General features: G+C 39.4%; 1 long non-coding RNA gene across 2 annotated transcripts; it reads right to left on the bottom strand.

Moving 5' to 3' along the window:
* Nucleotides 1-213: 213 nt before the first annotated feature.
* On the bottom strand, nt 214-20,559 carry LOC115604518. Of its 2 annotated transcripts, XR_003990303.1 has the most exons (4): nt 18,576-20,559; nt 16,210-16,257; nt 2,178-2,226; nt 214-465 (listed from the first exon to the last, which is right to left on the bottom strand). It is a non-coding gene; the product is annotated as an uncharacterized LOC115604518 (long non-coding RNA). The 2 variants fall into 2 exon arrangements; XR_003990302.1 differs by lacking the exon at nt 2,178-2,226.
* Nucleotides 20,560-20,883: the final 324 nt, after the last annotated feature.

Here is a 20,883-nt window from a genome sequence, read left to right on the forward strand (position 1 = left end):
GAGATTTTTGTAAACGCTTTTCTTCAAGGTTTCCAATCACGACCTTAAGAGAAGGATTCAAATATTTCAGTGCTCACTTCTTTGCTTTCAACACCAGCTTTGGCTGACCTGCCTGTTTAGATTTAGAGTTCTGGCGACATTACACGTTATTTTCAGTGCTTCCCTCATTTTTTAAAAAACATAGTAATTCACAGAATTCATAAGAATCATGAATTAAACATTACCATTTAATTGGTAATAATGTAACCATTTAACCATAATTTTATAATCATAAAATCATAGAACAGTTTGTGTTGGGACTTTCAAAGGTCCTTTAGTCCAACCTCTTGGCAATGAACAGGGACATCTTCCACCGGATCAGGTTGCCCAGGACAACATCCAGCCTGGCCTTGAATGTCTCTAGGGATGGTACACCTCATCCTTAGAGCTGTGATGTTTTCTTGACTTTTTTCCTCAGAATTTATCCTTGAAAGCAAAGGCGTTTTGTTACTACGATGCTGAGTATACATGAAGCTAAGGACAAAAGCCAGTTACAGAGCTATAGAAAATGAACTACAAATAGTGAATGTCCTGCTTCTGCTGCAACCAATATGCTAGGGAATAACTTTTTTATTTTTTTAATGAATATGTAAAACCCCTACAGAATTGTTTGTGGTAAATTTATTAAGAGAGAAAAGGATAAATTAAACATTTCTAAAAGTATCATGAATTATTTGTCATAGTCAACTCAGAACAAAAGCCAACACTGTAGTGCTACTCTCACCTGGATATATATATGCATGTGAGTCAAGAAATCTAGACAAATAGCAACACTTTTTAAGGATGTGACACCAGGGCTTCAAATAAAGATATCTTTGCTGTGTGAGCTGCAGAACAAAGTCCATTATATGAGAGCAGGAGCAGAGCTTTACCAACTTTTGTTCAGCCACAGTGGAGAAACAGTTGGCTAAAAACCTAACATACTATCTTTGTGTTGGTTATAAGCCCTTGACTATAATTCTTATGGAAATTATTTTTATCTTCTCCAAAGGGAAAATGTTGTGGAAACTCTCTGTGGGTTTCTTACACTGTTGGTTCATTACATGGATTACTCCTGCAGTGTTTTGGGCTCCCACACTCTGGGCTGAGTTGTGATTCTATATCTATCTGCATTTCTTTCTTTCACTGCTGTTTTCTTTCTCCAACCCCCATTTTTCCCCACTGGGAAATAAATTGTTTCATATTTTTCACTTGAAGCTAAAGCTCCTTACATGACTTCCATTGAGTTTTTCCAAATCAGGTTCCATTAGTAGAACAAAACTGAAAACAATTCCTGCTGTGGTGAGCCTTAAGAAATGGGTTGTGTAATGAACCACGACAATGGGTGATTGACAGTCAAGAATTTAGTTGACTTTAGCCCATTTAATGAAGCCAGGATACATATGAAAAAAACCTCACTAACGAATAGTCTCCTGTGTCATTCCTAGTATCAGCAAACAGCCAACCTTATATACCAAGGTAAATAAATACTCAGGTTTAAGGACTTTGATAGTGTATGTCGCTGACAATGAAAAAAGCATAGTTAATATTCTCTCTTGGGGTTAAAGAAGCAAAATTAAGTTCAGAGCTATTATTGCCAGCTCTGTGATTTTGGACTAGAGCATAAGCAACAATGGAATAGAGGAAGAGCTAATAGGGGTATTGAAAAGAGAACAAGGGATCACAGACTGTTAGTACAGTATTGCAATAACAGAACAACAGAATAGTAGGAAGAGTAGAGGTGCCCAAGAATTTCTGCAAAAAATGTGGCATGGACTATCTCCGCTGCTCCAGGACACCAGTGGGGTTCTGCAGAGACACTGTGGTGTGTGGTTCCCCTAGCAGCCAACACTTTATCTTCGGGGTAGACTGACAGGTGGTGTTGAAGCACGACACCTGCACAAGGAGCAAGTTCAAATCATGTGCTGCCCTGAAGCGAATAATCCTTCCAGAACATGTGTCATGCTGGACTGTAGTGCTAAGGCCAACCAAAGGCTCTTCAAAAATTGGGCTTGATCCAGTGGGAATGAAGTACTTTAATACATCTCATCCTACTAGCTCTAGAGTATCACCAGTGACAGTAGACACAGGCTGACTCTACAGATAGTTGCTCTAATGTGTCTACACAGGGGGCCCTACAGCATCAGCAAGGAACCCACCTCATTCTGCATGTCTTCCTTGAATGTTTGGTCTCCCAGGTCTGCAGTGCTGTAAAGTATAAGCAGAAATAATAATTCTGTGCACTATCAGCATCGGTCTGCTGCAGCCAGACAGTAAACCTTGCTGGACCATGTGCCTAAATGATTCCACATGGAATGGCTAAGTACATCTTGTCACTGAGCTGCCTATTGCAGGAATGTTTCAGGAATCTCACTGAAAATGTTCTGGGGTGACTAAAGCAACCCATTTTAAACAGATCTGACTTCTTAGAGGAAAGGTTGCCATTTTCTGAAAGTCTGTCTTTGACATACCTCAAATAGTCACTTGAAACCTGGGGTGGCAGGTCTGGCCTTTATGAAGTGCCACAGTCCTTATAACTAACACATAATGTATTAAAATGATGATCATCCAGAATATGAGGTATATGATTTTTAAATGCATTTGATTTTTTTTTTTTTTTTTTTTTAATTTTTTTTTGTTTTAGCAAACGATAATATAGTATTTCAAGTGGAGGTTAGAATAGGAAAGGAATGATATTTGGAAGGAGTGTGTAGACTTTTTGGTCCAGAATGTTCATACTCAGTACCAGATCAATCATACTATCCTGCAAAATGTTCTATACTCTCCCACAAAATGTTCCCATGGGATCTCAGAGTATGATATCATAGGCCCACCTATCTTTTCTAGGCAACGAAGACCTGCAACTGCCATAGATTTAGGGGGAGCAGCAAGCCTGCAGCGTTTGCTGTGTTTTGGATGCTGGTTACTGGATTCCTCAAGGTTCCACCTCAAAATCTGGAGAGACTTGGTATTGAAAGTCAGCCCTTAATTACCTCACAGGCAAAGAGAAATGGAGAAGTCTGGTCTGCACTGAAAATTACCTGTTGTTTACTTTTAAGTAATTTTTTATTTTAGAGTAGTAAGTTACTTTTTCAAGCCTCATCCTGCATATTTTTTGATGAAGGCAAGATGAAAACATTCTGACCTGGGGAAAGACCAATGAAGTTACTATGCCGTGAGCTGATGTGGAGGGAAATTGCTTTTTCTGGTTGGTCCTGCAACATGTTTTCTGTTGAAAGCACTTTTTCCATAGCTCTAGCCTGGACAGTTGGACCACAATGTCTCTATCTGGAAAAAACAAGTGTTACCCTTCCTCCCCATTCTACTTCAGAGTACTACTAGGATAGGCTGATGAAAAATTAGATAACTGTTAATAAAATAGGATTGCCACAGAAACCTGTGCTATGCAGAGCAGCACGTGTTCTCAAACTGGAACCTGTGACCTTAAAGAAAGCTGCAGCACTTACCTCTCAGCCAGCTATGCTAGTCTGATATAAAACCAGGACCAGCAATCAAACAAAAAAGTAGGTTGCAAAAGGAAAATCACCAGCCTAGGTTATAGAAATACTTCTTTTTTTCCTAATAAATTTATTTTTACATAAATTTTAAACTCAGCCTCAGAATATTTTAATTTGGTAGCTGTCTACTGTAAGAGAGAATACTAATGAGTAGTTCATACTTATAAAGTTTTGGATTAATGTTTTGTGGGGAGGCATAAATCAAGAGTGTTTCCACTGCCCACTTGTGGTATGTCTTGGGGTATGTAAGAGGACATTAGTTTTTTTTAATCTTAATAATTCACACTCATCTCATTGTCATGACTAATAATTGCTGCAAGATGCGCTCATGCAGTCCCTGTTCACCACAGCTGTATTTTATTCAGATCACTGGACTACTACAGCTTTTCACAGGGAGCTACTCCACAATCCCATGGCACTATTGAAAAACATTTGACGAGCAGCTCTTCTTTTCCCTTGCTCCATTTAATTTCACCAGGCTTCATATATTCTTTTGTCTCTAATTGCCCTTTAAAAGTTTACAACCATATTGATTTTTGGAAGAAGTCAGGCAACTGTGACAGGTAGATAGTCTTCAGCATAAATTATGAGTGAATTAGGCTGTAATTGAAAGGAAAGCATAACCAACCATGGGGAAATTCTTTTCTTATTAGGCCAATATATCTCAACCACCTCAACCACTTTGATCTACATTTGCCACCTGTAGCAGATCTGGAGGAAAAAGCCTTTGTCCTTGTAACACCAGGGGAGTGGATGGTTCCCTGTAAAGAAGGTGTGTGGCTGTCAACTACATAGACACTTTGGCCTCTAAGCTTTGGCACAACTTTTACCACTTCCTCCCATTTGCTACATCCTGTGATCACAGCTGGTTTTGCAGGGACATTCCACATGCAAGACTTCCTGAAATAAACACATTCAGGTTGTCAGAACCAGGGTGAAGTGGAGTCAAACTTAATTTCTGGATCATAACAATAACCTGGTCAGAAGACACACTGCATTGCACAATTAAAAGCATTTCTGGGTACCAGAAACAGAGGTCTAGTTGCCTTAAAAACTTCCAAGCCAAACAGAGTTAAAGCTATCAAATATAAATATCCCCTGTATTAGGGAGGACTATTTTAGGTCTCAATTTGGGATCTGGGAATCCTTCATTCTAGCCAAGTCCTTCTGGAGGGTTTCCTAAACTCCGCAGCAGGTATTTATTTCAACTAATTACAGACAATCTGTTCTGGAGAAAATGAGTATTAGTACAGGACTGAAATGTAATAGAAGACACTACTGAGTGCCTGTGAAGCATTCCCACTTCCAAAAACCACCAGAAATTTTGCTTGTTATTTTTAAAGAAACACGAAGTCACCTGATAATATAAGTAGCCCCTTCCCAAACCTTCAAAAGCCACCAACAACTGGCTTCTGGCTCTCAGGATCTTGTCCCTTTTTAGAATTTTCTGTGATTCTTTTTCTGCTGATAAATACCAGCTCACAAAATGAAAACAAGGCAATCATGAGGCTGCCCCTCTTTTGAGTGGCAAAAGCAGTCATGTGCATCATGCAAAAGCAATCATGGTTGCAGTGTAGGATCTATAAAAAGCCCATCAGTGGACGTGAAGGAGTTAGCCTAATCTGGGAGTATTACCCACATCATGACTGGTGCTTCTGTGCAGGTGTGCCTGGATACAAACTGCTAATACTTTTAAAGTTTGCGCTCCATGAAATTAGAAAAAAATGATCGTGATAAAAATAGAAGGACTAAAATACCACTTGTTCTTGAAAGAATCTATTGGAAATTCATTTTATACCACTAAAACAATTTATACTAAGGTAAACATAAACTAAGGAAAGAGATCTAAAACCAAACCACAGACTAGTGTTTTATTAGTCTTGTAGTATATTCCATGAAATGTCAAAAATTAATAAAAATAACAGTTGACCACAGCAGCCTAATAAAACTTCAGGACTAAATGTTAAAGAATCTTTACAAATCTCATCAGAGTGCATATTGTAATGCATTACGTAGATTTCTCTTCAGCTTGGACCATTTACAAGCACAAGTAATTACTTTGATGGAAGTGAAGCACTGAAGTTTAAAGCACCAGATCTAGGAACACTATTGTTTCCCCAGGCATGCTGGTACTAAACGGCTCCTAATCATCCTTAGGATAACAGTGTACTATAAACTGCAACAAGCAGTGATAAAATATGCAATCTTGTGTGGATGAGCTATAACATAGTACTTGAGGAAAAAAGGTTAACACAGTGTAGGCTGGGAAATAAGATGAAATGGGGATAAACACTGATTTATTACAAACAGAAATTAGTAAAATTTAAGCTAAAAATTATGCCTATTAGTTTTCTTTTATGGTTTTTGTAATGTTCTTCACAGCCAGGAATGAACTTCTGAAGTGCCATATAAGGATTAGCTATCTGACATAAAACCGTGAGCTGTAAAGAACAATCTTCATTTTGTTGTCCAACTTTCATCCTGAATTTCCTCTCTTTAATAAACTAGACACAGAGTTCTTCTGCTATAAGGGGATTAATTTTTGTTTGTTTGTTTATAAAAAGGAATTGTGAAATATCTATATGCTGTAATACTAGGCCATGTTGTATTTCATTTACTTTGTTCAATGAAGGTGTATCCAAGTCAGAAGTACAATGTTAATAAGGTAGGAACACTTGTAGTAGAGCAGCCAAGGATGGATAAAGATGTATTTTACCACCAGACAGGAGAATGTTCTCAATAAAGTCCTTCATCCAAAGTTGCATAAAAGTTGTCATCTTACCTTTAATACAGATCTTCAGTCATTAAGTCAATTTTTTCCTCCCTCTGTCCCTCTCTCTCTCCCTCAAACATCCTGAAAATAACCTTCAGCTTCTTTAAAACATAAAGCTTTGGCATTTTGGAGAAATTCTAATGAGCCAATAAACCCAATTTGGAGGCTGGTTAGTACCACATAAATTAATTTCCCTGCTAAATGATCAGAGTCACATCCACCTTTTTCACTACCATCTGCCTCACAACAAAGTTGGCACTGTAGTCCTTTGAGAGGTGGACTGTAAAAGTGTCATTTGGGAAAGGCTTATTAACACAATCCTTTCTAAGTTCCAATTTTCCTGTTCCAGGGCAATGATCACAGGCAGCATATATATACCATTAGCAGGAAACACTCAAAGGTCCATATGGCATGCACTTCAAGAAATAAAATGGGGGAAAAAAAAAAAAGTAAATAGAATATGTGGATGGATCTATACAAATATTCACCTTCATTTTCAGAAATTCTCCTCGGTATTTGACCATGGCAATTCTGGTAGTTGTTAGTTCTGTATATGAAAGAACAGTCCATGCCAGATGGGGTGTTTTCCCTTTTTGCCTCTGGACTATGTAATCAACCATTTTGCCACACCTATAAAATGACACTGGAACAAACCACTTTTCTGAGCTTGCTCTTAATTTCCTTCCCTCTCTCACCTTTTCTGGTGTGTGACAGACTTTTGAGGTCAGTCACTCCGTCACCTCATTTCACTCCTCAACACAGCCAGGTTCTTGGCAAGTACTTTGAGATAGTCTGATGGCAGGGAATATGCAGAGAAACAAATGTGTACTTCACCTCCCTGTAGAAAGTCTTCTTTGTTTCTGAAATTCTCATTTCTAAGTTCTCGATGTCAAAGACCATTTCTAAGCATAACAATGCAAAGCTTTAAATGGGCCTTCCCCAATCAAGTGGCACTGCCCAGAGTTTGCCAAGAGGAGATGTGGCATGTTCACCCTCCAGCCCAGTGGAGGAGATGATGCACCTATGCAGGTGAGGAGTGCTTCCCTCAGCAGCTTCTGGTGCAAAAAGTCAGAGGACAGACCCAACACCACTGCTCTGCAGCATCAGAGTAGTGCTGCTGGGTACTCTGGCTTTGGCTGGAGCTGCTCCTCACCTCCTGGGACTCTGAAGCACCACCTGCAGGTAGTAGGGACAGGGCAGGCTGCCTCAGCTCCCTGAGGAAGAATCAGTTTATAGAATCATAGAGTCATAGAACAGTTAGGGTTGGAAAGGATCTTAAGATCATCTCGTTCCAACCCCTCTGCCATGGGCAGGGACACGTCGCATTAAACCATGTCGCCCAAGGCCCTGTCCAACCTGGACTTGAACACCGCCAGGGATGAAGCATTCACAACTTCCTTGGGCAACCCATTCCAGTGCTTCACCACCCTCACAGTAAAGAACTTCTTCCTTATATCTAATCTAAACTTCCCCTGCTCAAGTTTGAACCCGTTACCCCTTGTCCTACCACTACAGTCCTTACAGTCCCTTCTCTTCTCCAGGCTGAACAGCCCTAACTTCCTCAGCCTCTCTTCATATGGCAGGTGCTCCAGCCCCTGTATCATCCTCGTGGCCCTCCTCTGGACTTGCTCCAACAGCTCCATGTCCTTCTTATGCTGGGAACACCAGAACTGTATACAATACTCCAAGTGAGGTCTCATGAGAGCAGAGTAGGGGGGCAGGATCACCACCTTCAACCTGCAGGTCACACTTCTTTTGATGCAGCCCAGGATATGATTCCCTCCAGCGTACCAACCAAACCACACAGCTTGGTGTTGTTGGCAAACTTGCTGAGGGTGCACTCAATCCCACTGTCCGTGTCATCAACAAAGACATTGAACAAGATCAGTCCCAACACCGACTCCTGAGGGACATCACTTGTTACTGTTTTCCAACTGGACATTGAGCCATTGACCACAACTCTGCGTGAGGCCATCCAGCCAGTTATGTAGCCACTGAGTGGTCCATCTATCAAATTGATGTCTCTCTAATTTAGAGACAAGGATGTCATGTGGGACAGTGCCGAACACTGCACAAGTCCAGGTAGATGAATAGAAGGCTCTCTGAAACCTATTCAGCTTTCTAGTGCCCCTATTTCTCTTGCACGGGTTTGTCTGCTGTTTCCTGCCTGTTTTCTTCCCCTCACCACATAAATGCTTCGCTTCCTCTCTGTGTAATGTGGAGAAGCAAGCTGTCTTTGCAAAAGCCACACAAGCTCTCCAAGCTTAGTGTAGACCTTATGTTTAACAACTGTTGTAAAGGAGGAAACCACCCAAACATAGTTCCTAAATTCAGACTAAAAACAACTTTCTGGAATTTTTTACTTCTTGTGAGTGAATGTACATGGAAGCTAAGATTTTATTTGTATTGAAAAGCCTGCAGTGAAGGCAAGAAGTTTTAAATTTAGACAGGGACTCTGATTTCCTTTTCCAGTAATGAAAAAAATATGGTGACAAAATTGGTTCATGGGACAGAGGGGGTAATATGTTTTTCCATGTGAAGGAAGTTAATAAGAAGTTAAATACTCAAGTTAAAATGTATATATATGTGTTTCCCTTGTATGTAGCAGAGTCGGAATTTAACAGTCCCATCAAATGGAACATTACCAGTGTCATTTATTTTGCAATGAATGGTATTGTCCCTTCCTGGGGTGAGAAACCACAAGGAAGCATATGACATACATACATCACATGAAGTTATTTTCTTTCACTAAATGTCCTGCAGCATGCCGTTGTTCTACCATATACAATGCACACTGTAGCTTTGGTGAATTTTCAGAAATAAGACGTATTATTTTTTCTCCAAATTCTTAAAACCTTTATTTTTTTCCCCTCAACACCAGCCATAAATCCTGATATAGTAACAGGAATTACTTGGGTTACAATGATCTCTCCTTTCTAAACAAGTAGAAAAGACACCATTTAGACAGTTTCCATAATTTGCTATCTTATTAAGAGTAACCAGATTCTTTAGTTTTGTTTTTCCCTCTTGATATTTATTTTCTATGATTTGGTTTTATAGGTGTTCTAGGAAGGACTGGCTTTTAAGAAATTATTTTCTATAAAGCTACCTGGGAAACTCAAGCAACGAAACTAGTAGCAGTAACTGCGTGAGTAAGATTTCACTTTAAAGAAGTTTCTGAAACCACGCTGTATTTGTGATTTGTTTTCTGTCCTCAAAATGGAATCCAAATGACTTGAATGTAAATTAAAAATAGCAAACTGTATGATTGTAAAGGTCAAAATCTAGACCTCTGAATTACAAACAGCATTTCTTTCAAATCTATTGTTTTCCCAAATTTAAAAAGAATTGAAATCTTCCTTCTTCTCCATAGAAATTAGCACTGGTAGTAGAAAGTTTAGAAAACTTCATATACAAAATCTTTTATTCACCTTTCTCTAGGTCTTTATCATCTGAAAACAGTTGTTTCCAGGAAAAAGAACCATACTGTATAAAATATTATATATAAATATAAAATAATATTATATTTATCTAACATAGAAGTATAAAATATTATATATAAAATATAATTTCTCTGACTTCCCATTTCTGTATGCAACAAAGAGATTTAATATTGATCAGGCTTCTGTGTTTTCTTCCTTTTAAAAATATTTATTAAATAGAAATCTAGGGTTTTTTGGAGTCTGGATGCTGAATGTCTTCTTACAACACTGGAAACTCCAAAGTACATGCATGTTGCAGTATGGCAATACCTATGTTAGGTTATAACAAAACCAACCTATCTCCATGGCTCAGATACAGTAAACTGAAGAGGGAAAGGAAGAAAAATTCTGGGTAGACTTTTGTCTGAACATAAGAAAAGTGCTCTCAAGTTAAAAAAGGTAGCTTCCTTACTGCAGGAAGCATATCCAGTCTATACCTGCATTGCAACCTCTACATTAACTGCTGGTGGGTTAGACAGCTGCGTGCTAGCTGGCAGCAGCCTAATTGCCATAACAAAAAGCTGCTGAGCCAGACTTCTTTCCCCAAGAAAGGGACATGCTGCACTACTTAAGAAAGTTTAAAAATACATTTTCCTGGGCTTCGTGGCTGACTTTGGGCATAGGAAACATTCTAGCAATGCTTTATAAGTACTGCTTGCCTTTCTTGTATTCCTATCCTCAACATCCTACAAATATGGCCTGTATTTCATTCCTGTTTTACAGATTCGGAGCCATCTCACTGCCAGCTAAAAGCATAGGTTTTGTTTACACTGGTCATTAAAACACCTATCAGTTTACCTGACATCTCAGCTTGTCAGGTAAATGTTAATCATCTGGTCAATTTTCCACCACATATATGGTGGAAAGATATACGAGCACCATATATCTTTGGTGCAGATATATGGTGCAGAGAGCAGAACCCTGCTAGTTCTTTGTGCAAATAAGATTATGTGCACAAGACACATTGTTAGTATTATCACTTGAAGCATACTATGTATTCACATAAGGCTATTTCAGTGTGTTTCTGGTGTGTCATACTTTTTTATAGATATGGTTGTTGATTTTAAGATTTTTTGTTAGCTGGCTTAAAACCAAACCTAAAGCTTGGAAATAAAGCTACCATTTCTGTGTACATGTTTTTGGCAGAAATACAATTTTTTTTAGTGTATTCTGCTGATGGAAACTGAGCCTGGTCACTCCATGTTTTCAGCTGGCTGGATGCATATCTTTGAAGAAGCAGAAGCTACATAATGATATTTAAGATGACATTATGCTTGAGGTGGCAAGCCCTGCTCAAGCACAACAACATACTATCTGGAAAGCTTGTAAGGTTTATTAACCTGATCACAGTACCATGCAAAATGTGGCTCTGCTGTTTCTTATTTTGCTCTGAGCATATCCAGATACAAGACACCCTGGATAGCTACATTTTGAAATACAATTGTGAATGCAAAATACTCAGCTGAGAGGAAGGCATGAACAAGTAAACTACCATTCAAGTTGTTGTCTGCTCAGTTTCTACAGTCATATGACTACAGAGAGCAAGGAGCAGGATGAAGCCACAGAGCCTGAACCTGCACCCTCCTGGAGCACAGTCAAATGCCACAATGACCACCACCAAGGAGAACTGGAGATGTATTTTGGAACTTTTAGATGCTTATCCTGAATAAGTCACAACACTAAGGTAGATCTACCTAAATTTCCTTCTTGGAAGTAATCGCTCCCAGAATACTCAAAGGGCTTTTTCAGATTTATAAGCCTTTTATTTTTTTTTTTTTTTCCAGAACAGAAACTAGAAGAACATACTTCTAAATAAAGCATGAAGTATAAAAAAAAAACTTTTTTTAAAGTATAGTTTTTTCATCATAAATCTGAAAACACTCAAAGCAGAAAGAGAAGACAGAAAAGAACTTGAGGATCTTCCCAATCCTGAGTGTTGTAGCCTCCACATCCAATCTTGGTTTCAAACTAACAACTTGGTTACTTTCTGAGTGCCCACAATGCCCTCTCTCATATCTTAGGAACGGGCGACTTTCTTTCTCATCTCCTCTTTTGACTGTGATTTCAACATTGCTCTCCTCAGGAGTCACCCATCCATATTTGCAAAGCTGTTTCCTTCCTGGCTCTTCCATTTTCCTTTGTGTGTGTCCTGTCCTTCAATTGGGAATTCTCCCTCTGACCATGTCCAGGAGTTACAGGAGTTACCCAGTATGCTGCAGCTAGGATGAGCCCTATGTATGGCTGACCTGCCATACACTTTTGAAAGAAATTAATAGACAAACTTCACACTCTCCGTAACCCCTAAAAATCCCCAACTCTTATAATAATGAGCCTTTAAAACTTAAAAAAAAAAAAAAAAGACTGCCATCTGAGACACAGAAATACACCAAAGCTTAATGTAGCTGACTAAATGTGCCATTACAGTACACACTAGTACATCTAACAGTTTTCTTCTCAGCTGGAGCACAGAATAAATGGAGTGAAGAGGCAGACAGTAAAAGCGAAAGATAACTCCTTTCCAAGCTTCATTACATTGCTCTGTTGCCCTCATATGTGTGCACTCCAAAGCAGCATTTCCTGGGCTGTGCTCATGTCAGGTTTGCAGGTCTTTAAGTTCACATGTCTGTATGTCCCACGCAAGATACCAAGCCCTTGGTGCAGAGGGCATTGAGATATGTGCCACATTCAGCATTTCAGTGGTACCTGCTCAGCATTTTAACACATCAGTAGCCCACTGAGTGCTCTGTCCATGTAGTCTGTGAGCAAGTCCTGGGTCATACCACTGGGGCAGGTCAGCTACACCAAGTGCTACAGCTCTGAGCCTCAGCCCAAGGCAAACAAATAAATAAAACCTTCAACCCTATCAGGAACCAGCTCAGCTTTATCAGGTGGAAGGACATGGTCTTAAGACTTAACAACAATCTTCCATGAACAGAAGAGAGCTCATCTGTTTAACAGCTATGCTTGTGAAAAACTTCTTGGTAAACTGCAGGATTGGAGAACGTGCCCAAGAAGAGATTGAGGTCTGGCTTCGCACATCCAGGCGCATTTTCTCCACCCATATTCTGACCAAAGCAAAGTCATCCAGGACTGAAAATCCTATACCTGCATCAGTGTAGAAGTGGACCTGGGCTGATCCTTGCTGGTGTAAGCAGGCCCTGAGGGGCAGGACTAAATACTGCAAATGCATCACTGAGCAGGTATTCACACACACATATCTGCCTGGCTTCTGGTCCTGGTCTGCCATGGGTTCAGCTGGCCTCTGGCACGGACTAAGCACAAATACCATTGCCTGCTCTCTGTCAGTCACACCCAAAGATAATTTGGCTTTTTTAGTCTAGAATAACAAAAGCCAAGAGAACCTTTGTCTTCTAAATATACCAACTATGTAAACGCTGGGGACAAACATCTGCTTAAGTTTAAAATTAACTTTTGATTGGAGACAGGCATAGACTAAGTTCAGATAAACTTGGATATGGACACGTGAAACTAGCCTTTTGGTGGGAATTGCAGGCAGCTGTGGAGGGGAAGGAGAGAGGGCAAGGGCAGGGCAAAGCTGCATTAAAGTTGTTTATTTATGGATGGTAGTTAAGAGTGAATCAAGAGCTGTGAAGGAAAAAAACTAACCCAAATCAACCAAAAAAACCTCAAGAACAAAGTGGCAGCCTTCCCCATTGCCCACTGGCTGCCAGCTTCTCTTCCCAGTGCTGTGTCTAGAAGTGATATCAAAAGTGCAGATTGGGAATAACTGACTGACTGCAATCTATCATTGCGCTGCTGCTTTTCAGATGAAATACTTTCTTAACTGACAAGACAACTGCACCATCCTCATTGCTTTGGAGAACCTGTGGAAGCTTGGAAGTGGATGGGGGCACTTGGTATGGGCAAGGTATTGGGATCTTTTGGCACATGGATCAGACACTGTACTTTTTGAAGTAGCCTTAACATAGGTAACAACATTACTGGACCAGCACAGCTACAAACCTGTCAAGAACCTAGGAAAAGTGTGGGAGGTGCTTCCCATTTTAGATTGAGAAAAGTGACCCATGAGAGTGCAGGTGGGATATGTCTGAAACAACTAAGTGGGAGAGCTGGAAAGATGGTGCAAATACACCAACACATATGAAGACTTTTTTTTTGCCATTGGCCAGATGATTTGACAGTTTGTAGTATGTCTGTGAATGATCAACTGCTTGGAAAGGTGTTGCTGACCTCTTACTAGTCCCTCCAAAAAGGAACAAGGGAGTTACTTTTATAGGCGCTAAAGGCCTCCAATGCATCCCAATAATCCACTTTCAGCAGGGATAGAGATCCTCAGAAGAATTAAACTGTATTTGGCCTTTCTGCACTAGGAAGATGAACACTCTGTCAGTTCTGCTGACTTCTACAGTTAACCCAGTCCTTACTAGAAGATAGCAGCGTATTTTCCTGAGATATGTTGTCATTATGTATGTCTGTGATATTAAATATTACTCTTGACCGGTTAAAGTGCTCCTCTCTGATTTTCTATATAGATCTATCCTGACATTAAACCGCCAGGTACTGAAGGTGTTGTGCTTAGGTATTAGAGTGGTACGGAACTTAAGTATCTATAAAGAACCCTGATAAATCACAGGCTTTGCAGACAAACCTCTGCCAAATTCTATTCAAATGGCAAAGAGATAATGTGAATATGGCTCTAATGAAGGAAGGCTAGAGTTGCCATAATGCATGCAGGTGCAATTGCTCCAAATCTCTCTTAAAATCCATTTTCCTGCCAGTGCTCATTCTTCCTTTAAACAGAAGTTAATACTCTGCTGACATTACTGAACTCCATCATGCTCATTATCTCAGGCTAGCATTTAGATCAGGTTTTTGGAGGTGAAAGACCAATTCATTAACTCTATTGTGTCACTCAATGACTTCCTGTAGGGAGATCATAAGTCAGATGGTGGGTGTCACTGCTGGAAGATAAAAGACAGCTATAAAGTAGGAAGACAACTGTCATAATTCACAAAAAAATAGGGAAAAAATTACTCTATAGCCTTTAATTTCTATTCAGAGTTCAGGTTTTAAGTATGTTATTTAGATAACAGTGCATTTGAGGGATTTTTTTTTTTTTTTTAATGAGTTTCAGATACAGAATGGAAGAGGTTATTGGTTGGTTATTTTTTTTTGACCTAAACAGAAGAAATAATATAGGCAACAAATAACACAGCAATTTCTGTAAAAATGAATTAAAAATAGGTGGTTTAACGCCAGATGTTTTGAAATGTATATATACTAACTTGTCTTGGCTTACAGGGAAAAAAGAGAGTTTGGAAAATTATTACTTTGTCAAAACGATAATGTTATGAAACTATTTGAATTTTTGTTAAAGAAAGAAACAGCTGCCAGGGATCAAAATTCATTTATTTGATAAAAACAAAAACAAATTCCCTCACTGATTCCTCAGAGTAAAGAAAATGATTATTTTTAGAATGCTCTTTGGATGAAAGAATTTTTAAGACTTTTTTATGGAAAGTAGGTTCCTACTGCTACCAGTTATTGACTGAACATCAAGCTCCTCAGTGTGCACACAAAAAATGCTTTTCCTGCTCATACTTGAGTTTTTCTAAGAAAAATTTCAAATATGAGCCTTTTCAAGTGTAATTAGCAACTACTTAACATGAAGAAGCAGTGTCAAATAAGGAAAGCCTTTGCCAGAGAGCTTTGTAGCTTCTGTTTGGCTTCCCTCTACCTGTTGCTCAACAAAACCGTGGAAGATAGTTAATGTGACTTTTTTCTCCCATTGCAGGGGGGATCTTTTAACAATATAAATATTTGCAGGGCTTCTCTTCGCTTCAAAGCATAAAGAACAAGAGACCGTTTTTTAAAAGAGGTTGGACAGCAGCTTTACAGAGAGCCACCTCCCACTAGCAGTAACTGGTTGTTACTGGGCAGTGCTGGTTGGGGTTCTCAGTTGCTGAAGAATAAGAAAAGAACCCTTGTAGAACTATGTTGAGTACTTTAGTATTCTTCTTACTCTCCAGGTCTCAAGCTGTCAAAAAACCCTCGCAACTTGGGAAGGCCAGGCTGGATGTGGTTTTGAGCAACCTGGTCTAGTGGAAGATGTCCCTCCGTGTGGCAGGGGTGTTGGAACTAGATGATCTTTAAGGCCCCTTCCAACCCAAACAATGCTGTGATTCTATAAGCTTAAGATCTTGCTCTGTTTCAGATCTATTTAAACCCTCTTATCCCAATAACCCTGGGTTGTTGGTTTTTTTTCCCTCCATTGATTCCTTCATATTCATTAATGATAAAAAGGAGTGCAGTTCCCAAGCTACAGATGAAAGAAGAAATAAGTTTTCCTTTCTCCTAGCTGGTTTGAAACACTAGCTTTACTTCCTCATCCTGCCCCCACTTCAGCAAACTCCCTTTAATGCTAAGCTATTCTTACCTTAAGTGAGAATCCCCTTCTCGGCTCCTTTAAAGATGAAAGACACAACTGAAAGGGATCACAGGAAAAAAAGGAAATGTTAAGGTTGTATCAATCTCTCTGTTATTCATACCGTTATTTATTGACAAATTCTGTTCCTCTTACTGTGTTATCTGTCAGCATCCTCTGGTCTATTTTTCATCTGGATTGAGGCACTTTCCACAAAAACCTTCATTACTTTTCATCCATTTTATTCCTTCTGTCCCCCCGCCCCACACCCTGCAACTGTAGGCTGTGCTCACTTGCAATATTTTCTGCTGTTAGCAGACTGCTTAATTTTTTTTCCATCAAGTAGCAGCTCTGTAATTGGAGACCTAAGAGTCACTTGGTATAAAGATCACTGAGAATCATAAACCATTTTCTTCTTGACCTTTTCTACCAAAACATTAGCTTCTGAGTCAGGCTGCTTTGAAGCTACAGAAGCACTACATATTGTCTTGCTGATTTCTGACTCGAAGCAATTCTTTTCTTCCATTTCCTCCTATTTTTAGCGTCTGAAGGCTGAAATTTTACAATGTGCTATTGCTCTTTTTTTTTTTTTTTTCCCAGGAACAGATGTCAGCACATCAAAAGCTCACTGCCTTTAGTGTGTGTCACTTCAGATCACTAGGGAAAAAAATACTTTGTATATCTCCTTACTGAATCATAAACTGTGGGTGCTACTATGAATATTTTTCACAAAAGTTCTGGGATAAGTCATTTGAGCATCACTTCACTGACAAGCTAAATCCATAAAAACTCTCAACACTGAAGAGGAGGGGCTAAAAACGAACATTATCCCAAAAACAAAGGGCTATGCAATCAAGACATTGCTCTTGTATGTGAATTTTGTGTGTTTTGTTACAGAGTTTATGATTTTTTTTCTATCAATTATATAGCATTTGTAATAAAAATAACTGTACAGTCACATACACATATACTTGAGTTGCTCACCTCCTCTTTGTTTAGATGCCAGTCTTAAATCTTCCACACCTGAAATGTCTTTTGCAGCAATTTAGTTCTCTCAGACAACCATACCATAGTTGCTTGTAAGGAAAACACCTTTTAGCTTCTAGGAAAATGGCTCATACCATCTTTCTGATCTTTGGTTAGCAGGGAGAGGGGGATGTGGAATCGCCACAGACACATTTGGCAGTTACAGACCAAAACCACTGTAGCTCCCCTGCTGCCACATAAATTCACCTTCAATGTATGCAGAAAGCTATCTCGTGATGATATGGCTATGGCTGTGCACAGGGTCCTTCTCCTCATAGCATACACAGCTACAATTTTATACAGTCTGCAACACCAAGTATACATTAAAGAGTTAGAAGGACTTTGACATTTCCGTGATAATCGATAATTCCCTGTACTGCCACCCAGCCAGAGGAGTTCACTGTGGTGTTCAGAAGTACTCACTGAATTTAATGAACATCTGGGAGGGGTGCAGTAAGCAGAAAGACTTCAATGTATCTGTCAGGAACAGCTAGTACAGATTTTCCAGAACTTTTTTCAGTTTGCCATTCATCAAGTTTGTGTCTAATGCGATAAAGAAATTGAATACATTAAACATTTAAAACAGGGCTGCTAAATTGCCACCTAGTGGTCTTGTAATGCAGTTAATGTTTCCAGCATCCTGATCTGGGTGAACAAATAGCAGTGTGCTTTTTTGTATATTTGTTAGGGCCTCCATAATGGTGCTCAGTGACAGCTCACCTGTGACATGGTCAGAGTGGAGGGGCAGGAAAGCACGACTTCCAAGCCAACGCAAGATGGACTGTTGGGATTGCTGGGGTGCTGGGGGCAGCTTGTGCAGAATTTGGGACACCAGAAGGGAATTTCTAGGCCAATCAGCCAGCCTGTGCACAGAGTGAAAAGTGCTGCTAGGCCTATGCTCTGTACTACTTGTATAATTTTCCTTTCTAATAAAAAAAAAAAAAAAAAAAAAACCAACCTAAAAAACAAAAAACAAACAAACAAAAAAGTAAACGTTTTGATACAAAAGGAAATAAAAGATTTTCTGACTGTTGGTAAATGAGTAAAAAGTTAGGGATTTTGTCCTTCCAAGGCTCAACCAGCCACAGTGTAGGAAGCACTTTGCTTTCTCCCACCTTCTAGTCTTACCCTGCCTGAGCCATACGTTCATCAGCATGTGCTGTTTACACAGAGCCAAGCAGATGGGAAACAACGAAGGAGCACAAATAGAACAATAAGTTTTGCAGTTCTGCTTTTGTGGTTAGTCACGTAGGTCTGCCCGGAAGCTACTATAAGAGACTAAAAATAATTTTCAGTATGATGAGCTGCACAAGCGAAGTCTTCAGGGATTTATGTGTCCTGAATCATCTTACCAATAATCAGCTTGGTGTGCACTGGATTGTGTGTTGACAAAGGTGATGCTCGCAAGAGGTGGAGGCAGCAGAGGCCTTGTGTTAGGAAGCAGTCTTGGAGCGGGGGCTGCAAGCTACATCTCTGGGAGGATGCATCAGCTGTGTCAGAGATAAGCCAGTGACAAGTCAGTCCACAGCAGCAGAATCCAAATGATTCATCTTCCTCCTCCATCCTGTCACCTGCTGGGACATAGTGCAGTTAAGTAGCTGAAGAAGAAACATCAGCCCTGGAGACAGACAGAGTACCTGTATTTCACTTTCAGGGAGATCCTGGGTAGTTTAAGGTGTCACACAAGTATGGCATTGGTCTAAAAATGCTGCACAATCTGAAAGCTTAACCCTGGCCAAAACAAATCCCCTTGCTGATCACTGGGTCCTACATCAAGGTATTGGCACTTCTTAGGTCTCCTCACCTCTCGTAATGAACTGAAAGCCCTGTAAGCGAGAGTCATCACTCCCACAGAATATGAAGTAAGACAGGTCAGGAAAACTAGATAAGGAAGAGAAAAATACGGCAGGGTGAGGGATAGGACTTATGTAGCAATAAAAATATTAAATTGGTGACAGTCTTCCTACACTTGTGACTAGGTTTTGTGACTAAAGTACAACTCAGTGTATATAGTGCCATATATGGTTCCCTTTTTTTCTTTCCTATTGCTTTTGGCCTTTTTGAGCTTAATCTCTTTTAAGATACAGTCTGATTTTTATTTCTGGGCATTTTCCCCCTTTTTTTGTGTTTTGTATGTCACATAATTTTTTTTGTTTCACACTGTACTTTGTTCTTTTTCAGGATTGATTTGGTTAAATTTGCACCTTGTTTCTCTTGATTTGCAACTGTTTTAAAAAGTATTTATTGTTTCACTACTGTCTGACTCCATTAACTCATATTTTATTTCAGTGAAGTTCTCTGTAGAGTGAAAAGCTACCTCTAAACTGACCTTTTTTTTTTTTTTTTTGCAAGACCACAGTTTCCCTTTTTCTAGCTATTATGGATGTACAGCAGTAGAGAAAGTTGTAAACACACTCCACAAGCTGACGTACCACTAATACAAAGTACCTAGTATAATAAAAAGGCATGCAATTGAAAATCAGTTTACTCCTCAATGTACTCTAGGTGATTTGATCTTTAAGGAGTACACAATAAAAGGTGAAAGGTAATCAATACAATACTGTCTGAGAAACTGCAGGTTTAACCACATACCTGTTTTCAATGAAATTAACCAGGGACAGAATGCCCTATGAACGCAACCAGCTTTCAAAAAATAAATTACATGCTCCAAAACCCAGAAGCTGGTAAGCCACAAAATAGAATCCTGAACAAGAGAAAGAACTATTCAATTGCCAAGTGTAGAGAATATGTGGCACCTTGAGGGTGGTGAGAATTTACTTACACTGGCTCCATTGGCTCTGAGATAGTATGCTGTCTCTGTCTTGTCTTCACCTTATATGGCTGTGCAGTTTTTCCTCAGTTCAAAGAAGTCAGAATGAACCTTTCCCCCCCAAAAAACCTCAAACTAGCTGTTATACCTGAAGATGAGCTGTGTGGGGCAAGCTATGTACACTAACTGCTTTAGCAGAGAAGCTGGACTAGATGATCTCCTATGGTCCTTTCCAGCCTCAACCATCCTTCGATTCTGCAACTAGTCTGGCAGAGAGATGCCCTGACTTTTAAAAATTGAGGTACATTCAGATACTTAAAACTGGCCCATGGCTTTCTCAGCCACATCTCAGGTTAACTGCCAAAACAGGGCTTTCACAGCATTTTCTTTGAAAGGTGTTAAAGACATGAGCAGGTAACTCACAGTACTCACAGTAACAGGACAGTCGTGATTGAAGTTAAGATTAATTTTTGAATGTATAGAATGGGTTTCAGTTAAAGGGACTTTTAAAAGCTGAAGTAACTGAAATCTTGTGGAGTTTAATCATTTTCAATAAAAAATTGTGTGTGGATAAGACAAGTCTGACTCTTCATAAGCAAGAGTTACTTTCATTTATTCATTTTTTATTTTCATTTTGTGTCTGTCAACTCCAGGAATAAAAACAGCTGAGGATAGTGAAGTCAATTCCCTCCTGCCTTTCTTTATATGGAGCTGGTATTTATAATAAGCCTCCAGTCAGCTCTGTCATGTTAAAATGAACTTTCTGAATTATTGTTGTCCGCCTGATTTCATAATTAGCCCTTTGCAACCCACAACACTGTCACTAACAATCTAACCAAAGGCAAAAATTTCCTTAATGTCTAGATCAGTCTATGTTGGATAATCTCAAC

Source organism: Strigops habroptila, chromosome 1, assembly GCF_004027225.2.
Source record: "Strigops habroptila isolate Jane chromosome 1, bStrHab1.2.pri, whole genome shotgun sequence".
NCBI lineage: Eukaryota > Metazoa > Chordata > Aves > Psittaciformes > Psittacidae > Strigops > Strigops habroptila.